Below are 25,889 nucleotides of genomic sequence, written 5' to 3'. Positions count from 1 at the left end.
TCAAACCAGTAAAACAGTAAGTAGAATAATTTGCCAGTGAAGATAAACAAGAGAGGAGGTGGTGGAGAAGGGGAAAGAAGTGGGAAACAAGAGAGGAATGGGCTGAGCATGAGAGAGGAGGAGAGGGGACTTAAGAGGAACGGAGCAGGAAGAGAGAGGTAAGAAGAAGAGGGTAAAAGGGAGGAGAGAGGAAGCTGAAAGAAGGGGTTATGAGGGTCAGGGAGGGGAGTGGAGAAGAAAAGATTTCAAGGAGACATGAAAGGAGGAATAGGTTGGGATGGAACAGATAGAGAGAGGTAGGGAGTTTCAGTGAAGGGGGGCAAGGAGCTGAAAGGAACGAGAACTAGAGGAGGCGCATTGGGATGGGGGGACAGAGAGAAAGAAGAGATCGGCACATCGGAGAGAGCAGGAGGGAGTGTAGAATGAAATGAGAGTGGAGAGATATGGGGGAGCAAGATCGTGAAGAGATTTAAAGACAAGACAGAGGAAGTGGAATTTAAGTCGGGAATGAAAGGAAAGCCAGCCAAGATGAGAGAGCGAGGAGGAGATGGAGTCGTGAGGAGAGAGAAGACAGCAGAGGATACAAATAGCAGAGTGGTAGAGGGATTTGAGGGGGGCAAGATGGGAAGCAGGGAGTACAAAGAGGAGAGAAGAGCAGTAGAAAAGACGAGAGAAGATGAGGGAGGAGATTAAAAGTTTAGTGGCATGGAAGGTGAGAGAGGATCAGACTTTACGAATATTGAAAAGGTGGTAGCGACATGCGCAAGAAGTAAGGGAAATATGGTGGGTGAAGGAGAGGGAGGAGTCAAAGAAAATGCCTAGATTATGAGCATGGGCAGAAAGAGGAAGATTAGAGAGGCGAAATTAATAAAAGGAGGGGGAGAAGGAGGATGAAAGAGTGTTGGAGGGGAAGAATAAGACTTCAGTCTTGTCTGTATTGAGAGAGAGAAAGTAAAGTGGGATGACATCCAGTTTTTAATGGCAGTAAGACAAGAAGAGAGATTAAGTTGGAGGTCATGAGTGAAGCAAGAAAATGAGAGGAAAAGCAGGGTGTCATCAACGTAGAAGTGGTGAGAAATACCAAAGGAAGAGATGATAGGGCCAAGAAGGGAGGTGTAAAGAGAGAATAGAAACGGGCCAAGGACAGAGTAGTCCAAGGGAAGAGTAGACGAGGTACGACCGCACCAGGAGACGGTAAAGATGCGGTGGGAAAGGTAGGAGGAGAGTCAGTTGAGGACAGAGCCTTTGAAACCAAAAGAGGAAAGAGTGTTGAGAAGTAAGAGGTGATCAACGGTGTCAAAGGCAACAGAGAGATCAAGGAGGATGAGATCTGAGGATTGAAGTGGGAACAGAGTTGAGAACATGAGTGAGAGAGGTCTCAGAGGAGTGTTTAGGGCGAAAGCCAGATTGAAAGGGGGGAAGGAGAGAACATTTAGCGACAAAAGCAGAGAGCTGAGAGTAGACTAGGCATTCAAGTAATTTAGAAAGGAATGGAAGAAGAGAGATTGGACGGAAGTTGGATGCGAGATGGGGATTGGCAGAAGGTTTCTTCAGACTAGGGATGATAGTAGCATGCTTGAAGGCAAAGGGGAAGGTAGCAGACGAGAGACAGATATTGAAGAAGGAGGTTAGGTAAGGAATGAGAAGAGGGTAGATCTTAGGAATAAGGAGGGTAGGGAGCGGATCAGAAGGGGCAGCAGTAGGATGAGATTTGGACAGGAGAAGGGTAACATCAGAAGGAGTAACAGGAGAGAAGTAAGTCATACAAGTTGGGGGGAATTGGGGGAAAAGGGGTGAGTGTAGCAAGAAGAGGAGCAATTTATGTTTGGGCAAAGAGAGAGAATCTTGGAGGAGAAGAAGTCAGCGAAATCAGAAGGGGATAGAGAAGTTGTGGCTGAGGGGTCAGGAGTAGTTGGAGAGAGGAGCCGGGAAAGGGTTTGAAAGATACAACAAGGATGAGAGGCTTGGGAGTGTAGAAGGTTAGAATAGTAGGAACGTTTAGCCGAGCTGAGGCAGGAGTCATATAGAGAGTGGTAAGAGAAATAGGATGTTTGGTTAGATAGAGAGGGGAATTTGAGCCAGCAACGCTCAAAGCGGCATAGGAGACGACGCATAGACAAGAGGTGAGGGAAAGCCAAGGTTCAGAAGGTCTATGAGTAGGATGGAAGGATGAGAGGGGATAGAGTTGGACGAGACTGGAAGAGAATGAGGATGACAGAGAGGATAGGGCTTCATTAGCTGAGCGAAAAGTCAGAGAGATGGGGAAGAGAGGAGGAGCAAACATCGAGAAAGAGAGAAGGGCTAAAGTTACGAGATCTCATTGAGAAAAGGATGTGGAGGAGGGCGAGGAAATGGGTGGAGGGAGAGGAGGAGTAAGGGAGAAAGAAAGTAAAGCATGGTCAGAGAGATAGTTGGGTAAAGTAGAGACGGGGAGGAGAGTAAAAGATAAGATCAAGAGTGGAGCCAGAAGAATGAGTAGGAGGAGAAGGGAGAAGAGGTAGGAGTCAAGGATGGGGAGAAGAGGGAAAGGATGAGGTGGAGCGGGGTGGTGAAGGTTGAAATCACCAAGTACAGTGAGAGGAGAGGAGGAGGGGGAGATAAGAGAGAGGAGGTGGTCAAGGTCATCATAAAATTAGGAAAGGGGGCCAGGAGGTCTATATATAATTAGAAAGGAAATAGGGTGAGGGGAAGTGAAGGATTTGTAGAGGTATTCAAAGGAAGGGAAGGATGGGAGAGGCACAGAGGAGGTAGAAGAAAGTTATTTGGGGTAGAAGAGGAGTCCAATGCCACTGCCACGACCAGAGGAACGAGAGGCATGAGAGAAGGAGGAGGATGTAGTAAGAGAGTCAGGAACAGTAAAGTTGTGAATGGGGATCCAGGTTTCAGTTATACAGAGGAAGTGAAGGTTAAGTCGAAGAACATGTCCAAGACAGCTGCGGTCTTATTGCAAATGGATCTAACATTCCAGAGAGCAATTTTGATGAGCCTGGAGGATTGGATAATAGTGTGGGTAGATGAGGTTGGGATGATGAGGAAGGGTAGGAAGGGATGGGGTGAACAGGGTAGGGGGTTGAGCAAGGGAATGGACATGATGAGGGCAAGGGAAAGGACAAGAGGGAGGAGAGGGAGGGAAGGAGAGGGGGAAGAGGGCGAGGAGTGAGGAGGACAAGGAGAGTGAAGACTGGCGATTTGCATGACAGAGAAGCTGGCGGTGCATGGGTCTGAACGATCCAGGAGAAAGTAGGCAGCTCATAGGAAGAAGGAGAACAGGTGATGGTGAAGGGTTAACAGGCAGGAAGGGCCCAGAAGGTAGCAGGCAGTCCGAGGGAATAACAAGCCACAGAGGTTGAGACGGGGCTAGTAGACAGGAGGGATTCAGGTGTTGAACAGCGGTCAACTGATAGGGCTCAGAAGGTCGCAGGAATTACAAGTCAAAAAGAGCCCAGATGGTAGAGGGGTCCATCAGACAGGAAGGCCCAAGAGGAAGCTGATGATTCAAGGTCTGTAGGGTCCAGGTGGTAGCAGGTGGCAGGTTGGGCGATAGAGACCAGGTGGTGATGATGGGACGATAGACAGGAAGAGCCCAGGAGGCGGAAGAGAGTTAGTAAACAGGCAGGGCTCAGGTGTTTACAGATGATCCGAAGGAACAGATGGCCCCAGAGATAGCAGGTAGCCCTCAAGAAGAAAGAGCTCTAATGATGGTGGGGTCCGGCAGACAGGAAAGGCCCAAGGGGTAGCAGGCAGTTTGCAGATCCAATGGTTAAAGTGGTAGCATGCAGCCCATGGGAAGAAAGAATCAAGGTGGTGGGGGAAGGTCAACAGATATGAAGGGCCCAGGCGGTGGCAGGGGGCCAGTAAACAGGTAGGGCCCAGATGATAGCAGCCAGTCCGGAATCAAAGGCACTGGAGGTGCCCAGGACCCCAGTGATTGTGAGGGGCCCAACAGACAGGAGGAGTCCAGGTAGAATCAGGCAGACCACTGGTTAGATGCCTGGTGGTGGTGCCTAGGTGGTGCCCGGGTGGTGGCAGGCAGCTCATGCAGGGACAGAGCCCGGGTGGTCGCAGGGCCAGGTGGTAACAGGCAGTAGTGAGGGTGGAGGGCCCTGATGAACCCTGGTGGAAGTGGGTGGCGCACTGGCAAGTGTGAGAGGGCAGGCAGAGCAGCTAAGAGTAGCAGGTGGAGGCCCAATACACCCACCTGAGATGGGCAGGAGAAGGTCTGTCTGGTGCTGGGAGGGGCTTGCCTCAGTAAAGGAGAGGCAGGGACAGCAAGCAGGTTCCTCCCATCAAGCAGGCAGGAGCAGGAGTGGCAGTGACACCCCAACAGCCTCGGAGGGGGCCGGAGCTGAGAAGGTGCTGATGGAGGAGGTCGGAACAGTAGCCGGAAGAGGTCCAGCTCATCCGCCCTGGATGAGAGCGGCAAAAAGGCCCGTCAAGAGATGGCAGAAGCAGCCAGAGCTGGGAGGTGCAGGTGGAGATGACTGATTACCAGCCAGCTAAGGATCAGCACATCCACATGGGACGAGAGCAGAGAAGGGCCTGTCCAGTGCTGGTAGGGGGGGCCGGAGCTGAGGTGATGCCGGTAGAGATGGGCAGAGCAACAGCTGTCAGAGGCCCAGGACAAAAACCCAGGATAAGCACCGAAGTGGACCCGTCTGGTGTTGGTGGGGATCAGCAGCAGTGAAGGAGCGGCAGGCAAGGCACAGCCATCAGAGTCACCACAGCACACGAGACAGAAGCTGCAGTTACGGTCATCGGCTCCCCGCAGCACACATGGAGAAGCTGGGACAGGAGCGGCTGCGTTACCCCCACAGCCACAGAAGGGGCCAATGCAGAGAAGGCAGAGGAGAGGGCGGAACAGGAATCAGCGGAGGCCTGGCACACCGACTCTGGTGAAGGGCAGGAAGAGGGACGACCAGAGTCTAGGAGCAGGAAGGGAGGCAGTAGACGTGCAGAAACTTGGTCCGGAGATGCACCAGGTAAGATAGTGCCGGAGAGAAGAGCGAGGCTGAAGAAATTGTTGTAGTTAATGAATTATTTGGGTTAGATTCAGCCTGAAGTAGAGAGACGCCAGGTCAGGTAACCTAGCTTCTGCACCCCGAATGAGGCCTCTTGTCTCTCCTTTACAGTGGGCCTTCCATGACCAGTCCCCTTCTTTGCATGTGCATTAAAAAACTCTGCGTCACTGTTTCCAGGCACTTTGTTGCACACCATACCTGGACAGCGTTTTATATTTCATTTGGTGGTTTTGGCATTTTGTCTTTCTAAGCATGTGCAAACCTAATATATCAATCGGAGCTCAAAAAACCCCACTTAAAATAGCATATCCCATTCACATTTAACTACACTGGATAAATATAAAATTGCAACATCATGCTCATTTCTCTCCAGCTCCAGTCACAATTATGGCGCACAGAATATGAACCCATCTTCATCCTGAGGACCTTTTCTGACCACCCCAAAACTCCCAAATGCAGAGCTGCAGGTGAGGCTAGTTTTCATATCCCAATACCACATGCTCATTAACGGGGTAATAATGAGTGTTTACAATGACCAAACTATTAACTTATTACTGGTAAGATAGCTCAGCAGCTTGAGCTCTTGTTGTTGTTATCTGTGTGTGATCTGACTGTTGCAAGTTCTAATTCTGGCAAAGCCAATTCAGCCTTTCATCCTTCTGAGGTTGATAAATGAGTAACAACTTTGGTTGGCTGATAATATTACAAATAAAAATGTGTTTTTATATAGTGCTTTAATCTAAAGTGCTTTACATAGAGCATATTTATATACATTTCTAATGGTATGTAACTATGTTCAATGTACAACACTTGGGTAAAAGTACAATATAATTTATGTTTATTGTGTCATTAGTTTAAATAAACTTTAACACATAATATTGTTAGGATGGGGTGGAAATTCTCAGACACCAGCAGACCAGATAGGCATGAAAATCTCACGCCAAAAAACAGAAGAGTCTCGGTAATTGACAAAGGCCTGCTTTATTAACAATCAGCGTAAAGCAGGGACAGTAGCAAACACACATTTTCTCAGCGCTCTCAAAGAATTTCATACAAAACATTAGTTTATCATCAGAAAATATGTCATAAGTGACGTCGTATTTATAGAAACCTACGCAAAGGTGGGATTGGTGCAGGGAATTACCTCCATATAGAGTACATACAGGTCAGTGTTTTCATTGGATATAGAACTTTGGTGGCCCTACCTCAGACCATCCCTAAAAGAGATAAGGTAAGAGAATACACCATAACAATAATGAATTGGCTCCTGCAACAGTTGCAAGACAGAATTATCGGAGAGCAATGTTTGGTTGGTACTGGCTTCACCAACCTTGGACATTTGGCAGGTCATCAGCACATGAACAGAAATAGTGGTAGGGGGAGAGGCACCACATAGCCACTTCTTTTAAATAACTGTGATACCATCCCTGATTTCATATGCCACAAGCCAGGTCGTCTAACTTTGAATTTAGCCTTAACCAGCATCTTCATTCTGAGAACTTTTTTGGAGTTGAGGAGCATGCGTCTCCATATCTGGTGCTAATGAAGGGACACACTTTGTTATTTATGAGTCAAGTGTGAGGAGATCACGTTTTATATTATCCTGCTCATCTTTACCATGAATTCATCTCCTATTAATATGGGTGATGTTGCTTTTTTCTGCCTCTAGAGACTTGGTTGAGCTGCTCATCATGCGGTTTTAAGCTTTTAATTAACCAGCACATGGCAGCACATGGAGGTTGTTTGTTCTTTTACCTAATCTAAGAGAAATATGTCTTGCCCCTCGGAACAATTATCTCTCTGTAATTGTAATTGTTATTGTAATTGGTTCTTGTTCTACTTTAAAGCTCCCTTTACTGCACTAACCTTAGACGGGGGCCACGTAGCCCTTGCCTGAGCTATTCAAATCTGTGCTTCAATTAGTTCAGCAAACTGACTTTCTCTGCAGCGTCGGCGCATTCTTGAATTATCCATTCACACTAATGTGGCTGTGATGTCCATTTCCACCAAAATGGCCACTCGTTATTGTTACCTTTCTGTGTTGAACAAGCATTATGTCTTCTTAGGCATCTTGCGTTTCAGCATATATATATATATATATATATATATATATATATATATATATATATATATATATATATATATATATATATATATATATATATATATGTATATATCATTGTTTGTTTTTAATATTGGAGTGTTACTCTTATTGATTGTCTCAATAATAACCCTTTGCAATATCGAGCATTAGAGGGACCACCAAGAAAGCCCATTAGAAAGTGCCAGTTCCAAGCATGTCTTTTTCGAATGTATGTGCTATTTGGGAGTATGGTTGGACAGCATTGTGATGAATTTGGGTTCCATGCATTCCATATAGGTATAATGCAATATAGACTGTAGACCAGAGGTCTTCAAACTGTGGGGCACGCCCAACTAAGGGGACGGGGCTGCATCCAAGTGGGGACGCGGGAGCCCAGCATGAAATGTAAGATTAGGATTGGAGGAAATGGGAAGGGGCAGCTTACATGGTCGGATTAGACTATAAAATTGTCTCAGGCACCAACGAAAAAGTGGCCCGCAGTTGCAAATGGATATTCATTCCTTTAGTCACAGACTGTTTGAATAGTACAGGGAGTGTTTGTTGTTACAATGTAAGAAAATTGTGATATTTAAATAATATTTACTCAGCAACAATGGTCAAAACTACTAGCTGCATAGTGAAGGAACTCATCAAACTGGCCCACATTGGCCAAAAATGTGGCCCATTTTGACTGGCCTACACTAGTATTTTGCATTTTTGGTGAAGGCAACACCCTACTGCCCTATAGGCCAGTCTGAGGCTGGCGGCTCATACGTAATGGGCTTCGGGACGTCCACCAAGTGGCCCCCTCACCATTATGGAGGAGCCGAGGAGCTAGCCCAGTGAAACACTGAGCACTCCCTCAGCTGCTTTCCCAGCTGATGGAGTGCTCCTGGGCTGGTCGAACTGTCAAAGAGAAACGCTGTTTCCCTTTGACAGTTGAGGTCCCCAACCGCACATGCTCACTGAGCCATGCAACAATGGAGGGCGTTTGCTTCGCCAGCCTTGCATAGCTCTTAGGAAATGCTGGCTGGGGCACTGCATGTCTCTATGTGCGAGGGGGAGCTCCTTCACCTCCTCGCACATACCGACAGAGCAACCTGGAGGGGGGAATTTCAGCACCCATGCGCAGGCCCCTGCATAAGGTACGTTTATGTTCATTTATTTTTGATTTAAATATGTGTATGGATGCATGTAGGCTTGTGTTATAAGTGAGTGTACGGTGATGGGTGCTCGCACAAATGATAAGGTGATTGCTGGGTGAATGTGTGTGTGTGTGTGTGTTTGTTTTGGTCTGTTGAGCGGATGTTGGTGAGTGGGGGGACAGGGGAAAAGTAGGAATCCCCCTACCCACCTGGCAAAATCAGCTCTTCTTATGAGGCGCTCTGGAGCCCAGGGGACAGGGATGGTAATTTCTTTACTGGATATCTATCATAGATGTCCAGTCAAAAATACCATGCTTTCCCCCTTGGCCCCCCAGCGCCAATTGTAAACTGTTTGGCTTTTTGGCCATTTTTTTTAAAGTATGCTCTAAAATGCAATATTTTAACCCATTATTTAAAAGAAATTTACTGGCGGAAAACCCCTCACAATCCCCCATTGATTGGTTTGTGTTCCCTTGCTGCGCTAGGTCGCTATGGCATTTTTGTGGGAAATATTTATGCCCATCCACTTAAAAAATTCACAAGCTCCCACTGGCCCTCGGACTGTGTTGGGAACGGGGTGGGGGGAGCCCAGGGACTGTGGTGGGAGCAGGATGGGAGGGAGAACTGGGATAGTGGTGGGAGCAGGGTGGGAAGAGCCCAGGATCTGTGATGGGGTGGGGAGAGCCCACAGACGTGGTAGTAGTGGGATGAGGGAGCCCAGCGACTGTTGATGGGAGCAGGTGGGGGAGCCCAGGGACTAAACTGGGAGTAGGATGCAGTGACGGCGCGCAATAGTTCAAAGCCTTTTGTACATACTGTCCATTTGGCATTTTTGGGGGGGCCCAGCCTGCCCAAATTCTGCTCAGGGAGGCCCAAGCCAAAAAAGTTTGAAGACCACTGCTCTAGACTTTCCATTCTTTCTGTAATTCTATTGTGGTCTATGGTTTAAGTAGTATTTAACACGATTTGGTAAAGGACATTTCGTATTGCCTACTTATCACCTGACACCTTCTCTAGATGCATAAAGCCATAATGGCAAGCTTGGCCTTTATCTGTAGCGGATGCACTAAGCATTCTTTGTACCATGCACTTTATTTGCGAATTTGCATATAAATGGGTTTGTCTGATCCATATTTACATTGATGCAGTCCATGATGTAACTGTATGTAACCCTCTAGCCTCATGTGTTTTATAAATTTACCTACTGTGGCGCTGCCCGATGACGGGCGCGCACGTGGCGGCGTGACGTTGCACGCCGTCGCGTGCAGTATAAATAAACGGGGCGTTTCCCGGCCGCGTTAGAGCGACCGGGAAGCCCGAACCAAGACGGACGTGTGGGTCTGAGTTCTTGGGGCCGGGGCTTGCGGCGATGCGCGCGTGAAGCACCAGTCAACCTCAACAGTGGCGACGAGTGGGGGAAACGATGCCCGGGCCCAGCGGTGCTCATCGGAATCATTTTTCACCGAAACGAGGTCGAAGGACAGACTTCGTTTCATGCCGCGGGTAGTGCGTTGCCCACGCGGCTGGCGGCCATTTTGTGCAACGGCTGCGGGATTTCAAGGAGCTCCGGTTTGGGCCCTGAAACGACCCCAGGCCTAATTTTTGGACACTTCAGTAGCTGACAGCTACATCTACACGGAGATATGCCCAATTAGTGCATCGACTCAATTTTGGGTTTCCTACGTCGAGTGGAAGCTAGGAGAAGGCCTATCTTGGCTGGGCCTGCTGAATCCAGTTACTATTTTGGCTACCAATTTTTGGAACACACAAAGGCATTCTGCTTTTTCATCCCCTTCATCATCATCCTGGTGACTCCACCTATCTTCATCCTCTTCATCATCACAGAGGTGGCAGGAGTAAACTGCATCCAGAGGTGGCCGATGCTGAGGATCACTTTGGGCTGAATGTTTGAGTTGCGGCCCCAATCAGCATTATGGGGGTGCCTGTGCGCTCAAACTCATGTTTGACACCGAGGATACGGTGTGGCGGTGCAGTTTCATCCTCGTGCACCAGTGGCCCCGCAGGGTCTACTACCTCCAATGCAGCAACCAGCAGCTCCAGCAGATGGTCAGGCAGCGGTTCCCGCCCTTCAACCCCCAGTTCAACCTGCTGCTGCCCCTGGTGTTCAGCAGCCAGCGCCTGCCATGGCACAGGTACGTGCGCATGCTGCCCTGCAGCCCATCCCCGAATTCGATGTGTCGGGCCCGCCATCCAGCTTGGGGCCCAGATGGAGAAGGTGGGTGGACCGCCTGGACATGTATTTCAGGGCTGCGCAAGTGGTCGATGATGACACCAGGCTGGCCACGATGTTGTACTCGGCAGGGCCCTCTGTCCAGGAGACTTTTGAATCTTTGCCACAAGGGAATGGAACCTACGATCATGCAAAGGCCGCCCTCCAGGCATATTTTCTGCCCTTAGCCAACGGGGACTATGAGCGATTCGTGATGCTCTCTGCCAAACAAAAAGATGACGAGACCTTGGGCACGTTCTATGGGCGCCTAAGGCGTCTGTCTCTCGCCTGCGCCTGGGGCGATGCAGAGGACATGATCAGGACCATGCTTATCCAGGCCTGCTCATCAGGCAAGCTCAGGCGCCAAGTGCTGAGGGAGCCTGGGATAACGCTCCAGCGCATCCTTGAGCTAGGAAGGTGCAACGAGGTGTCAGAGGCGAGAGCGGCAAGAATGGAGGCCGGGTCGCGCCCCATTAAAACTGAAGAGATCTGCGCGATGTGGCGAGGGGGGAGAGGTGTGTAACGCTCACCTGATTCCCACGGAGGTGCGGCTCTGAAGATGGACTGGAAGGGCCCCTCTATTCTGGCTTCTCTGGCTCGCAAGTATAACCTCTTCCACTGTTCCCCGTGAAGCCTCACCTTAGGGTTTGGAATGGTGAGCTCTCCATCCTGCGTCAGATGCAGGGGCGCGTTGAAACCCAGTTACTTCACTGGATTGAGGGTTGATGGAGTTCAGGTAAGCTTGACTGTTCAGGTAAGGCGCTGTAATAGTTCTGTTCAAAAGTTCAAGCTCTTTAATTATGTCCGTTGTCTTATTGCAACAAGCGCTAATGCTCATGTCCTTTTCCTCTTAGGGGCCGGGGTTCGGATGCCGGAGAAATGGCGCCGACCCGAAGTGAAGCGTGCCACTTCAGTAAATGGCAGGTAAGTTCCGGATGAGCGCTCAGGTAATGTCTTTACAAACGCTCAACAATGACTTTGTCTTTTTTCCCCATAGGGGCCGGGGTCCGGAGATGCCAGGAAGCAGCAGGACCCGAAATGCAGAGGGAAATATCCAACAGGTAAGTCTTAAAAGGAAACTGAGCTTTCCTTATTCCTTTTCTCCCTCTCACCTTTGTTCTTGTCTTTTTTCCTCTAGGCACCGGAACGTAGCTGAATCCGGAAGATCGCTGCTGAAGATGGAAGCGCCTTGCCAAGGTGAGTGAAATGCAGCGCTGCAGCGATCGAAACGAAATGCTTTAAAAAAGATGTCTTCCTTTTCAGGATCGTCGGTGAAGTGACTCCGGAATGCAGATTTAGCAGGTAAGGGCTTTTCTTCACCTAATCTCTCCTTTCTCCCCTTTCTCCCCTTGCAGGTGTTCCAGGGTGCTGGCAGGCGTGGATGAAGTCAGGATGCAGGAGCAGACACGGTGAGCGTCCAGCTGCTAGGTGCAGAACAACGCGAAGCATGTGTGGCCGATCGGGTGTGGTTTAAATAGCCTTGGAAGAAGTTCCTGGTATGTATCCTTCCACCAATCAGGTATGTATCCTTCCCCGACCACACCCAGGTGGTGAAGTAGTCCCACAGGTAAAGTAGTCCCATTCAGGCCTCAAGAGGGCCTGGATGAAGCAGCATGGTCTGCATCAGGTAAGTGTGCACCCAAGCACTTAAACACATATCCTCTCTTATGAGCCTGGCGCCTAAGGCGCCAGGACTGGGGGCCCCTATGAGCCTGGCACCTAAGGCGCCAGGACTGAGTCCAAAGGGCCCCGACTTGGGCCCGCTGGGACTTCCCAGGGGAAAATGATGTCTGCCTCTGGGGTTGCTGGGCCCGGCCTGGCTCCTTAGAGGCAGGCATCATGACAGTACCCCCCCTCAAGGCCCCTCCCAAGGTCTTTTCCTCCGGGGGTTTTGGTTTGTGCGGGAATCTCCGATGGAATCTTTGTACCAGTCGTGGTGCATGAATAAAGTCACTGGGTTCCCAAGATCTTTCCTGAGGTCCATATCCTTTCCAGTCAACAAGATAGAAAAGTTTCAACTTAACTATCTTGGAATCTAAAATGTCTTTCACTTCGAATTCGAATTCTCCATCAATTTGGACAGGATCCGGAGGCTTAGACAGTCTGGTTCCACGTTGCACTGGTTTCAGAAGAGATGCGTGAAAAACGGGGTGAATCTGCATGTTAGATGGTAAATCGAGTTTAAAGGCCACTGGGTTGACTATAGCCTTGATGGGTTAAGGTCCAATGAATCTGGGATTAAAAGTTCGCGGGCCCCTGAGGGGTAAATGTTTAGTTGCTAGCCATACCTGATCTCCTACTTGGTAAGGAGGAGTCTTACTTCGGTGCACATCAGCGTTTTCTTTATACCTTTTCTTGGCTTGTTGTAAGTGCGTAGTAGCATCTTTGAAGGCTCGGGTGATAGTGGAATGTAGGTGATTTACTGCGGGCATTTCCAGGGTCAGAGGTGGATCAAGGTCAGAAGTCCGAGGATGGTGACCATACAAAGTATAAAAAGGAGTCTGTCCGGTTCCAGAATGCACTGAATTATTGTATGCATATTCTGCAATCCAAAGGATGTCTTTCCAATTTTACTCGGATTGGTGTAACATACACCGAAGATATTGTTCGAGAGTCTGATTGGTTCTCTCGGTTTGTCCGTCGGTCTGGGGGTGGTGGCTGGTGGATAACCGCACATCTATTTGTGCCAGTTGGCAACATTTCTTCCGAAAATGGGAGATTAATTGACTTCCACGATCTGAGACTAGTATAGAGGGGAAACCATGTATGCGCACTATACTCTCCAAAAATTCCTTGGCCAAGGTGGAAGCTGACGGCAATCCTTTTAGAGGGATGAAATGGGCCATCTTGGAGAACAGATCCACTATGACGAGAATAGTGTTGTAACCTCCACAAGGAGGCAGGTCAGTTATAAAGTCCATTGACAAGGTGTGCCAAGGTGCTGGTGGAATGTCCAAAGGTTGAAGTAAACCGGCAGGCCTTTTCTTTTGACTCTTATTTTGGGCGCAAATTCCGCAAGACAACACAAAAGACTTTATGTCTTTTCTCCAAGAAGGCCACCAGAAGTGGCGTTTGATCTTTTCTTCTGTTTTCGCGATACCAGGGTGTCCTTCCATTAATGATTCGTGATGACGGGTGATGACAAGTTCCTGTAATTCTTTTACTTGGCAGAAACAACCGCTCCTGGAAATAGGGTAAATCATCCTTAACGGTGTAGTGAGGACCCTTTTGACTCCATTCCTGTAAGGCTGAAGAGTCTAAAAGTTGTTTTACTTGAGTTTGGATGTCCTCAATAGTTTGCAATGAAGTTAAGCCCAAAATTCATTGTTCAGGTATGATTGGCACAGGTTCTATACTCGAATTGGGTTCCTCCATGCCAATCCGGGATAAGGCGTCTGCTTTACCATTCTTGCAGCCAGGGCGATAGGTAATTACAAAATCAAATCCCGCAAAGAATAAAGCCCATCGGAGTTGTCGTGAAGATTGAGCTTTGGCCGTCTTTAGATACTGCAAATTTCTGTGGTCCGTAATTACGGTGATGGTATGTCTAGCCCCAAGAAGATAGTGACGCCAAGCCTTGAAAGCCGATTTAATAGCCAGTAGTTCTTTGTCGGTAATTGCGTAATTGATTTCAGGTGGAGAGAATTTTCTCGACCAAAAGGCTACAGGGTGTAATTGGTTAGTTTCTGGGTCTCTTTGCGACAGGACAGCTCGCATGGCCGAACTGGATGCATCGGTTTCCACAATGTAAGGGAGATCTGGGTGCGGGTGCTTCAATACAGGTGCAGAGGTGAATTTGGTTTTCAGGTCCTGAAAGGCTTGTTCGGCCTCATGAGTCCATTCGAAGCGTTTATTTTTCTTTAAGAGAGCTGTGATGGGTTGAACTGTTCGAGAAAATTCCGGGATGAACCTTCGATAGAAATTGGCAAAGCCAAGCATGCTTTGCACTCCCTTCACTGAGCTAGGAGATGGCCATTTGAGAATGGCGTCCACCTTCCGCGAGTCCATTCGGATTCCTTGAGGCGTCAGGATGAATCCGAGAAACTCCACTTCTGTGGTATGAAAAACACATTTTTCAAGCTTGGCAAATAACTTGTGCTGGCGCAATTTCTCAAGAACTGCCCTAACATGTTTTCTGTGATCAGATTCTGAGGAAGAGTACACCTGGATGTCGTCAATATAAACGATGACACAAACATCAATAAGTTCCCGAAGAACATCATTAATGAAGTACTGAAAGGCGGCAGGTGCGTTGCACAAACCGAAGGGCATTACTTGATACTTGAAGAGCCCAAATTTGGTGCGGAATGCAGTCTTCCACTCGTCGCCCTCTTTTACACGCACCAGGTGGTAAGCTCCTCGGAGATCTAGCTTGGTGTACACACGAGCATCTTTTACTTGGTCGATGAGTTCAGGTATCAGGGGCAAAGGGTACCGATTCTTAATCGTTATCTGATTCAGGGCGCGGTAGTCAATACAGGTCCTGAGGTCTCCTTCCTTCTTAGGTACGAAGAACAAAGCGGAAGAGACTGGAGACTTTGACGGGCGAATGAAGCCATTGGCCAGGTATTGATCCAAGTACTGACGCAAATGCAGGTTCTCAGGTTCAGTAAGAGCATAAATCCTGCTACAAGGTAGTGGCGCATCGGGTACCAAGTCGATTTGGCAATCGTACGATCAATGGGGAGGCAAAGTGTTGGCCTGCTCTTTCTGAAAAACGTCTTGGAATTCTTGGTATTCGGATGGTAGCTGTACAGGGGTGGCAGTTGCAGAGGCTAGACCCATAACTGGATTCCTTGGATAACAGGTTGGTTCACAATCAGGAAAAGTTATCTTCTTTGCTCGCCAGTCTATTCTTGGATTATGTGTTTCTAACCAAGGGATTCCAAGAAGTACTTGAAATTGTGGGGCCTTGATCACATCAAACACGATTGCTTCCCGGTGTCCATCTTGACCCACCAGTGTGATTTCAACAGTGGAATGCGTTACAGGCCCTGAGGCTATTTCGGTTCCATCAACTGTGGTAATTACATCTTGGGTTACTTTTGGACGGAGAGGAAGCTTAATCCTGGAAGCCAATTCATGGTCTATGTAATTTCCAATAGCTCCACTGTCTATGTATGCTTTTATGGCATGCAACTGCTGAGGCTGTTTTGGATTCACTAGCCCCATTGGCATGACAAAATACGAGGTCAAAGAGTTTGTTTTCAAGCTCGGCAAGCGGACCCCTACTCTTGTCGGGCTAGGTCGTTTCCCGAACCAGGTGTCAATAACTCGTTATCAGTGGCTCCAACCACCTTCTTGGGTGGTTTTACTGGACAACTTTGGAGAAAGTGACCGGAAGTCCCACAATACAGACAAAGTTGCATTTGTCGCCTTCTCTCTCGTTCTTTCTGCGTTAATGGTCCTTTAACACTGCCTATTTGCATCAGTTCGGAAATGTCAGTACTCTTGGAGTTAACGTGGGTCTTGATGGGTACTCTGGTTTCGTACTTGAGCCGATCTGCTTTTCTATTTTGAAGTCTGTGATCAAGTTGAACCACTAAGCCTATGTAGTCTGTGCAGGCCTGTGGTGGATCTACTATCTGAGCTATAACATCTTTAAGCTCTCCGCGCAGGCCTCGATGAAACAAGGTGATCCTTTTATTTTCAGGCCATCCGGTTTCCACAATCAGTCTATTAAAGGTGGCGATATAGGACAAAAGATCCTGATTACCTTGCCGTAAGGATAACAGTTCGTTGTCAAGGGCCTGTCCCTGCGAGTGTCGAGCGAACAATCTTTCCATGCTGGCCTGGAAGCCCTGGAAATCCCGGAGAATGGGATCATCCTGATTTACCAATGGAATAGACCAATCGGCAGCACAGCCACTGAGGTAAGATAGTACAAAGGCTACTTTGGTCTAGTCGTTGGGGAAGGCCCCGGGCCTGCATAAAAAGTGTAAATGGCATTGGTTCATAAAAACGGCATATTTCTTGGGATCCCCCGCAAAACGTTCAGGCGGGGCCAAAGGCATGTGTTCAGGTAGATTGATTTGTGCCGGGTTAGTCGAACCCATTGATATAGAAGTACCCCCGTAATCGGGTAAAAGAGTGTGCCCTGCCTGGCCCTGCAACAACCTTTTGGCCAGATCATCAGTTCTTTCCTTGGATAGGATTAATTCTCTTCTAAGAGCGTTAGTCTCCTGGCGGGCTGAGTGCACTTCTGCCCGTACTTCCCCTAAAAGCTGGGCCAGCTGATCTGTCTCGGAAGTCTCCATAGCGCCCGGGTGGGAAATTGTGGTAAGGCTTTGCGTTCTGTAACGCTCACCTGATTCCCACGAAGGCGCGGCTCTGAAGATGGACTGGAAGGGCCCCTCTATTCTGGCTTCTCTGGCTCGCAAGAATACCCTCCTGTACGTGGAAAGGGAGTATTACCAACTGGCGGAAGTAATGTTCAAGCCTCTCACTCCCATCCAACCCTCCACGAAACCTCTTCCACGGTTCCCCGTGAAGCCTCACCTTAGGGTTTGGAATGGTGAGCTCTCCGTCCTGCGTCAGATGCAGGGGCGCGTTGAAACCCAGTTACTTCACTGGATTGAGGGTTGATGGAGTTCAGGTAAGCTTGACTGTTCAGGTAAGGCGCTGTAATAGTTCTGTTCAAAAGTTCAAGCTCTTTAATTATGTCCGTTGTCTTATTGCAGCAAGCGCTAATGCTCATGTCCTTTTCCTCTTAGGGGCCGGGGTTCGGATGCCGGAGAAATGGTGCCGACCCGAAGTGAAGCGTGCCGCTTCAGTAAATGGCAGGTAAGTTCCGGATGAGCGCTCAGGTAATGTCTTTACAAACGCTCAACAATGACTTTGTCTTTTTTCCCCATAGGGGCCGGGGTCCGGAGATGCCAGGAAGCGGCAGGACCCGAAATGCAGAGGGAAATATCCAACAGGTAAGTCTTAAAAGGAAACTGAGCTTTCCTTATTTCTTTTCTCCCTCTCACCTTTGTTCTTGTCTTTTTTCCTCTAGGCACCGGAACGTAGCTGAATCCGGAAGATCGCTGCTGAAGATGGAAGTGCCTTGCCAAGGTGAGTGAAATGCAGCGCTGCAGCGATCGAAACGAAATGCTTTAAAAAAGATGTCTTCCTTTTCAGGATCGTCGGTGAAGTGACTCCGGAATGCAGATTTAGCAGGTAAGGGCTTTTCTTCACCTAATCTCTCCTTTCTCCCCTTTCTCCCCTTGCAGGTGTTCCAGGGTGCTGGCAGGCGTGGCTGAAGTCAGGATGCAGGAGCAGACACGGTGAGCGTCCAGCTGCTAGGTACAGAACAACGCGAAGGACGTGTGGCTGATCGGGTGTGGTTTAAATAGCCTTGGAAGAAGTTCCTGGTATGTATCCTTCCACCAATCAGGTATGTATCCTTCCCCGACCACACCCAGGTGGTGAAGTAGTCCCACAGGTAAAGTAGTCCCATTCAGGCCTCAAGAGGGCCTGGATGAAGCAGCATGGTCTGCATCAGGTAAGTGTGCACCCAAGCACTTAAACACATATCCTCTCTTATGAGCCTGGCGCCTAAGGCCCCAGGACTGGGGGCCCCTATGAGCCTGGCACCTAAGGCGCCAGGACTGAGTCCAAAGGGCCCCGACTTGGGCCCGCTGGGACTTCCTAGGGGAAAATGATGTCTGCCTCTGGGGTTGCTGGGCCCGGCCTGGCTCCTTAGAGGCAGGCATCATGACAAAGTGTTAGGAGATATGGCGGTGGCACACGGGACAGAGCTGGGAGGGCAGGCGAGATTTGCCAAAAATGCGGATACGACCTGCCTCACCCAGCGGAGTGCCCTGCAGCTGGAAAGACATGTGGACGGTGTGGGTTGCCAGACCACTTCTCAAGGGTGTGTAGGGCGGCCTTGCCCGTACTGGTGCCAAGGGGTCAAGGCCGAGCTGTCTCCACTCGCCAAGGTCGGCCGTCCAATGTCGCCCAGGTGGACCAGGGAGAGGAGGAGGCTCAGGTGGAAGAAGCAGAAGAAGAAGATGAAGAGAACATATTCTTTGTCTCAAGTGTGGAGCTTCTAAGAGGCAGGAACTGACAACAACCAAGGTGCGTGGTCGAAGTGAACCAGTCTCCAGTCCCTGTACTCATGGACACAGGGGCATCGGTGAACGTCATGGCCCGAGAACATTACAACGCCATGGATCAGCCGCCCAGGCTGGTCACGCCAAAGGCCCGCATCTTCGCGTTCGGTGGTGTGGAGCCCATCCCTCTGGATGGGGCCTTTGTGGCAAAAGTAGAACACAATGGCTCCCACATCACAGCCCGCTTCTACGTGACCCCAGTGAGTAAGAACACTTTGTTGAGTTGTGCAGCGGCGGAGGCTTTCGGCATCGTAAGCTTCGCGTACTCCGTCTACCTGGAGGACATTAATGACTTGCTGGAGAAGCATCATGCCCTATTCAAGGGGATTGGGCAGGTGGTCGGGGAGCCGGTGCAGCTGCACATTGATGATTCGGTACAGCCGGTGGCCCTCAAACATCGGAGGGTACCTTTCCATCTCCGTGAGCAGGTAGACAAAGAACTGGACAGCTTCGTCGATCTAGACATTATCGAGAAGGTGGAGGGACCTTGGGTGTCCCCCATAGTGGTGGCAAGGAAACTCAAACAACCGGGCACAGTCAGGATCTGCATAGACATGAGAATCCCCAACAAGGCCATCAAGAGGGAGAGGCACCTCACACTGACACTGGATGACATCATTGCGGAGGTGCAGGGCGCTCGTTTCTTCTCGAAGCTCGACCTCAGGGCCGGATATCATCAGGTCGTCCTCCACCCCGATTCAAGGTACATTACCACCTTCACCACACACCGGGGACAATATCGCTACAAGAGGTTGAGTTCTGGGGTGTCCTCGGCCGTGGAAGTATTCCAGAACATCATTCGGGGTGCCCTAGCCGACCTCGAGGGCGTCCTAAACATAAGCGACGACATTCTGGTCTTCGCAAGGACGGAGGTGGACCACCTGAGGCGTCTGGCAAAAACATTCGAGAGGCTGCAGTCGCTGGGACTCACACTACATAAGGAGAAGTGCAAATTTGTGCGCCCCTCCCTGGAGTTCTTCGGGTTTGTGTTTAAGGAGGGGGGGTGTCTCCTGACCCAAAAAAGGTACTGGACATACAGAAGGCCCAACCACCGGAATCTGTGTCAGAGGTGCAAAGCTTCATGGACATGGTCACGTACTGTGGTCGGTTCATCAGGAACCTGGCACCCAGGTCTGAGCCCCTCCGGGCCCTGACAAGAAAGGACACCATCTGGAATTGGGGTCCGCTGGAACAGGCGGCTTTTGATGACATTAGGGGTGCCCTCACGGCCGAGGACACAATGTCGTTCTTTGATCCCGCCCTATCATCGGAGATCATTGTTGATGCTAGCCCATTTGGCCTATGTGCGGTGTTGACACAGATTGACCGTGATGGCGGCGTCCGGCCAGTCGCAAATGCCAGCAAAGCGCTGTCAGACGCCGAACAACGCTACTCGCAGATTGAGCGCGAGGCGCTGGCGGTGCTGTGGGGATGTCGCCACTTCTGGCTCTATGTACTCGAACGCCCGGTGACGGTGGTTACTGACCATAAACCACTGCTGCCCATCCTAGCAGGGTCGTCATCCAAACCTCCGGCACGCATTGAGAGGTGGATGCTGGCTCTTTTGGAGTATGGGGTGACCCTGGTTTACCGGCCTGGGGTAAACAACGCAGCTGACTACCTATCCAGACACCCCGGAGCGCCTGGAGAAGGAGATTGTGACATCTGTGAGCAAGAAGCTGAGGAGCATGTCCAAGTCGTGGTAGAAGCAGCCACGCCGAAAGCCATGCCTCTCCAGGAGCTAAAAAACACAAGGGGGGTAGTCCTGGCCAGGACTAACCCCCTTGTGTTTTCTCGCAAATGACAGCCCTTAGTCCTGAGCTTAGTTTGGGCTTTCCCTTCCGTATACTCTCTCCAGGAGCTAAAGGCTGCGGCGGCACAGGATGAGTGCTTCAAAGTATTGAGGCAGTCCATGCAGCAAGGCTCCTGGAAGTCAGCGCTCGAGGCCCTGGCGGGACGCACACAGGAGGCCTGGACTGGTTTGGAACAACTATGGAAGGTTCGTGAGGAACTGTCTTTCTCTGCGTCGGGCCTGCTACTTCGGGGTGATCGGATTGTAGTTCCCCAGTCAAAGGTGGGTGAGGTGATCGCACTGGCACACCGGAGCCACCAAGGGGCCGCCAAGACCAAGGCCCGCCTCCGGATGAAGGTGTGGTTCCCCGAGCTGGAACGCAAGGTGGACAAATTTGTGGCGGCTTGTGTCTGGTGTCAGGCAGCCTCGCCCTTACAGCGGGAGCCGGTCATCGAGGCGATGCCGAGGGAGACCCATCCGTGGGAGGTGGTTCACGCCGATTTTGGGTCCACCACCATGGGCACCCACTTCCTGGTCCTGGTGGACGAGTACTCCCGGTACCCCGAGGTGGAGTTTGTGGAGTCCGTGGCGTTTGAACAAGTGGTAGTGGCGGTGGAAAAGTTGTTCGCGGCTTACGGATTCCCTCACACGCTGTGCTCGGACAATGGTGCGCCATTTCAGGGTGAACGATTTGCTGAACTGATGGTGAGCTGTGGGGTGGTGCACCGGAAGATCATGCCTCTGTGGCCTCGAGTGAATGGGGAGGCGAAACGCCTGATGAGGACCCTCAATAAGACATTTAGAATTGCCTAAGGACAGGGGCAGTCCCTACAGAGAGCCCTGTACCAATTCTTGAGGGTGTACCGCACCACGCCACATGCGTCCACAGGGGTGGCCCTGGCGGAGGCAATGTTCAGAAGGTGTCCGCGAGGGCTGTTGCCGGAGGTCGGAGAGCGAGAACCCGCAGTGATTGACGACCAACGAGTCGAAATGGACCGGCAAGCAAGAATTGAGCAAGAAAACGTACGAAGGGGGCTTCGCCCACAACAGCTGGAGCCGGGCGATGAGGTTCTCATTCGCAATCGACACCCGCATGGAAAACTCTCTTTGCCGTACGAGCCTGAGCCACTGGATGTCGTGGCCTTCCGGGGCTCCATGGTGACTGCGTCGGATGGACGGTCGGAAGTGACTCGCAACGTGAGTTTCTTCAAAAAGATCAGAGACCCTAGAACTGACCCACCTCCTGATCGGGACCTGGGAGGAGTCCTGGAGAACGAGGGAGACCCACCCTGCATGCCAGAGTCCCCAGTTCGGGGTCCGTCGGCGGACAGATCACCCGTGCCGGAGGTACCCCCAGAGGGCTGGGCGAGGGAAACCAGCTCGCCTCACCGATTACGTGCTGGGACAATTGGCTGAGGATCCGGAGGGTGAGAAAGGCTAGCTAAGGGGACCCGGGTGGATGCCAATAAAGGGGTGTTCATGGAACAGGGGTTTTGTGATTTGTTTGCGTTGTCCCATTGTTTTCATGACTTGTTTCAATTGCAGTGTTGTATAGTTTGCAGTGAATAGTTCAATGATAGTTGTTGGTTCTCCCCGAAAAAGGAGGAGTGTGGCGCTGCCCGATGACGGGCGCGCACGCGGCGGCGTGACGTTGCACGCCGTTGCGTGCAGTATAAATAAACGGGCCGTTTCCCGGCCACGTTAGAGCGACCGGGAAGCCCGAACCAAGACGGACGTGTGGGTCTGAGTTCTTGGGGCCGGGGCTTGCGGCGATGCACGCGGGGGGCCCCAGTCACCCTCAACACCTACTCTGTAGCATATGCAATAAGGATTGCTCCTCAAATTATAATGAGTGCAGGCAAGCCAATTCACAGCCCGTTCATTTTCGGGCCCGCTGTTTGGGTCACATGTCCAAACACAAATGTATGAAGCAATTCAACCAGGGTAGTGTACTGTGAGCACCATGCACTTTATTTGCAAATTTGCACCTGAATGGGCTTGTCGGACTCATACATACATTGATCCAGTCCATGACGTAATTGTCTGCAACCCTCTGGCCTCATGTGATCTATCTAATGCCTCGTCCACCACAGAGTCCTTATCCATCACAAGGCAAAGGCACTTTAATTGCAGATTTGCACACTCAGTGCTCCCGAATTCGGCATATTTGTTTAGCCCCAGTGACTACTTTTAGTATTGGGTGTGATGCAAAAATCTGAATACTGCACAATTTGAACCATGCTGGACCCTGAGCATAATTTGGCATAAACTATAGATAGCCAAACCGAATTTCCTACAATATCCACCATAGTACAAGGACAGTCGCATTGCATTACATCTGAATCATTACTTCAATGCATGTCCCAACAGTAAGTGGTTCTGTAATTCCGAAGCACTATGCCCTTTAAATTGCTAAAATTGCACACTAAGTGAGAAATTGCCATGACCAACCGATGCACCATCCAAGCACAATTGGTCTCCCTCCCTAACAGGCTCTTAGCCAGCAATCTCGTGTCCCTTAAAGCCAATACAGCCAGATTTGCAGCATACACCAACAACATGTTTACAAATGGCTGAAGACTCTCACAAAGCCTTTAACTATTGCCTCCTAGGCAAGCTTTTTTGGCTGTGGAAATAGTAAAGGGACTGTATTTCATTCACCATAGAGAATGTCTGACTGTCTATTTAAGTAAACCACCAGAGTAACTGTGTGAGGCTACGAAGTGCGTAATATCTTTCAATCCTGTGACCCGAATAAACTGGAATTGGTCCATGAAAACTTTCTCTGGCTGATGGAGGTTTGATTATTTGGCATTGTTGTGGACTACCATTGAAATCCTCTAGTGCATAAGTTTGTGCTGCTGTCTCTGCCAACATATATTTATATATATATATATATATATATATATATATATATATATATATATATATATAGAAAAGATGCGTACAGTTGTACACTTTGGATACCACTCCCCAGAGCAGCAGAACGAGGCGTAATCCCTCAATCTGCAAAGAATCCTCTGCTACGATTTCCACAACAGAAATTATTAATTGAGTGTAATGTGGACAGAGAAAAACACGCAACAACGCGTTTCACGGTAAAAACCGCTTGATCACACACCAAGGAAACAACACAAAGGTAGGGCTTTAGTATTGTACAAGGGAAGTTTCTTCCCTTGTGAATGTTGTTGTACAATCATGTACAATTTAAAAAAAAAACTTTACAAAAAGCATTGCGTTACATCTCTATGGTCCTAACGAGATAGATGCATCTTATTTTGGTTAGTGCACCTAGCCTAGTTCTGGCTGAAATGTGTCAGACATCTTAGAATGTCTCTGTTCTTGTTAACATAGCAAGCTGCAATCAGTAGTCATACGAGCTAACAATTCAATGTAGTTGTTAATACAATCCTAAGTGCAATTAAATACTAACAAAATTTTGCAAGCAGCATGTTTATCACAAGATAAAGTGCATAGTGCATATCTGGTTCTGCAGCGACTAAACTGTCAGTATATAATTCTGGGACATGCTGATAACCTATAGTGCTGTCATGATGCCTACCTCCAAGGAGCCAGGTCCGACCCAGCAACCCCAGAGGCAGGTATCATTTCCCCCAGGGAAGTGCCAGCGGGCCCAAGCTGGGGCCCTTTGGACACAGTCCTGGCGCCTTAGGCACCAGGCTCATGTTGGACCCCTGTCCTGGCGCCTTAGGCGCCAGGCTCATAAAGCTAGACATGTGTTCAAGTGTTTTAAGGTGCACTTACCTGATGCAGACCATGCTGCTACATCCAGGCCCTCTTGAGGCCTGAATGGAACTACTTTACCTGTGGACCTACTTTCCCCTGGGTGTGGTCGGGGAAGGATACATACCTGATCGGTGGAAGGATACATACCTGGAACTTCTGCCAAAGCTATTTAAACCACGCCCGATCAGCAACTCACGCTTCGCGTTGTTCTGCTCCTCGCAGCTGGACGCTCACCGTGTCAGCTCCTGCATCTGGACTTCAGCCACGCCTGTCAGCATCCTGGGTCACCTGCTAAGAGAGAATTGTAGAGAAAGAAGACCTTACCTGCTAAAGCTGCATCACGGAGACTTCACACCGACGATCCTGAAAGGGAAGACATCATTTTAAAAGCATTTCGCTTCGATCGCTGCAGTGATGCATTTCACTCACCTTTCCTGGGCACCTCCATCTTCAGCAGCGATCATCCGGATCCGCAGCCACTTCCCAGAGCCTAGAGAGAAAAAGACAAGAACACAAGGTGAGAGAAGGAAGGGAATAGGAAAAGCTCAGTTTCCTTCTAAGACTTACCTGTTGGGTCATTCCCATTTCATTTCGGGTCCTGCCGCTTCCTGGCATTCCAGACCCCGGCCCCTATGGGGAAAAAAGACAAAGACATTGAATGAGCGAATGCAAAGACATTACCCAAACGCTCATCCAGAACTTACCTGTCATTTACTGGAACTGCATGTTTCACTTCGGGTCGGCGCCATATCTCCGGCATTCCGAACCCCGGCCCCTAAGGGGAAAAAAGACATAAGCGATTAGCGCTTGCTGCAATAAGACAATGAACATTATTATAAGGCTTGAACTTTTGAACTTGCTACAGAACTCTTACAGCGCCTTACCTGAATAGTCAAGCTTATTTGAACTCCCATCAAACCTCAATCCAGTGAAGTAACTGGGTTTCAACGCGCCCCTGCATCAGAAGCAGGATGGAGAACTCATCCTTCCAGACCCTAAGGTGAGACTTCACGGGGAATCAAGGAAGGGTTATCGTGGAGGGCTGGAAGGGAGTGGGAGGCTTGAGCATTATTCCGTCAGTAGGTAATACTCCCTTTTCACGCACAGGGGAATATTCCTGCGAGCCAGTCAGTCCATCTTCAGAGTCCTGCGCTTCACCATAGAAGAAGCATCAGCACTCGAAGCCAGACCTGCGCCTCCGTGGCAATCAGGTGAGCGTGACAAGTGCATGGAATGAAAAATACAGTGCCTATACACCCATTTCTTATCAGTGAACAGCAACCTCAGTTAGTTCATGCAGAAACTGGTATGTAAACATATAATTCAACAATAAGGTGCTTAGTGCTGTTCAGTACAGACATATATTTCAGCAATAAAGTGTATGGTGCCAGTTGGGTTGTGCAATATCGGCATTGAATGAAGTGCATGGTGTATATGTAAGATATTATAATCACAAAATTGATACCTTTTGCAATGGTAAAAATACATAAAAATATAAAAATGTACAATTCAGCACAGACAATCTTACTCAGCAAACCTCATTATTCCCAATAAATTATGAGAATCGTTTCTTATATCAGATTCACCACATTATGTCATGCAAAATACCAAGATGTACTCATGGCTAAAAAAAACCCTTACAGGTGAACAGTAAAATGCTGTTATTTTGTCTCTACTATACCGAAATGCGGGTAGGCACAAATTGAGTCAAATACACAACCCCACGAAGAAAGTGCTATTGTGCAATATTTATCATGAAAGTCTAGCCGAATCAT

The sequence above is a fragment of the Ambystoma mexicanum genome, chromosome 5p (assembly GCF_040938575.1).
Source record: "Ambystoma mexicanum isolate Mex_15411 chromosome 5p, UKY_AmexF1_1, whole genome shotgun sequence".
Taxonomy (NCBI): Eukaryota; Metazoa; Chordata; class Amphibia; order Caudata; family Ambystomatidae; genus Ambystoma; species Ambystoma mexicanum.
Note: the sequence above shows the minus strand (reverse complement) of the source record.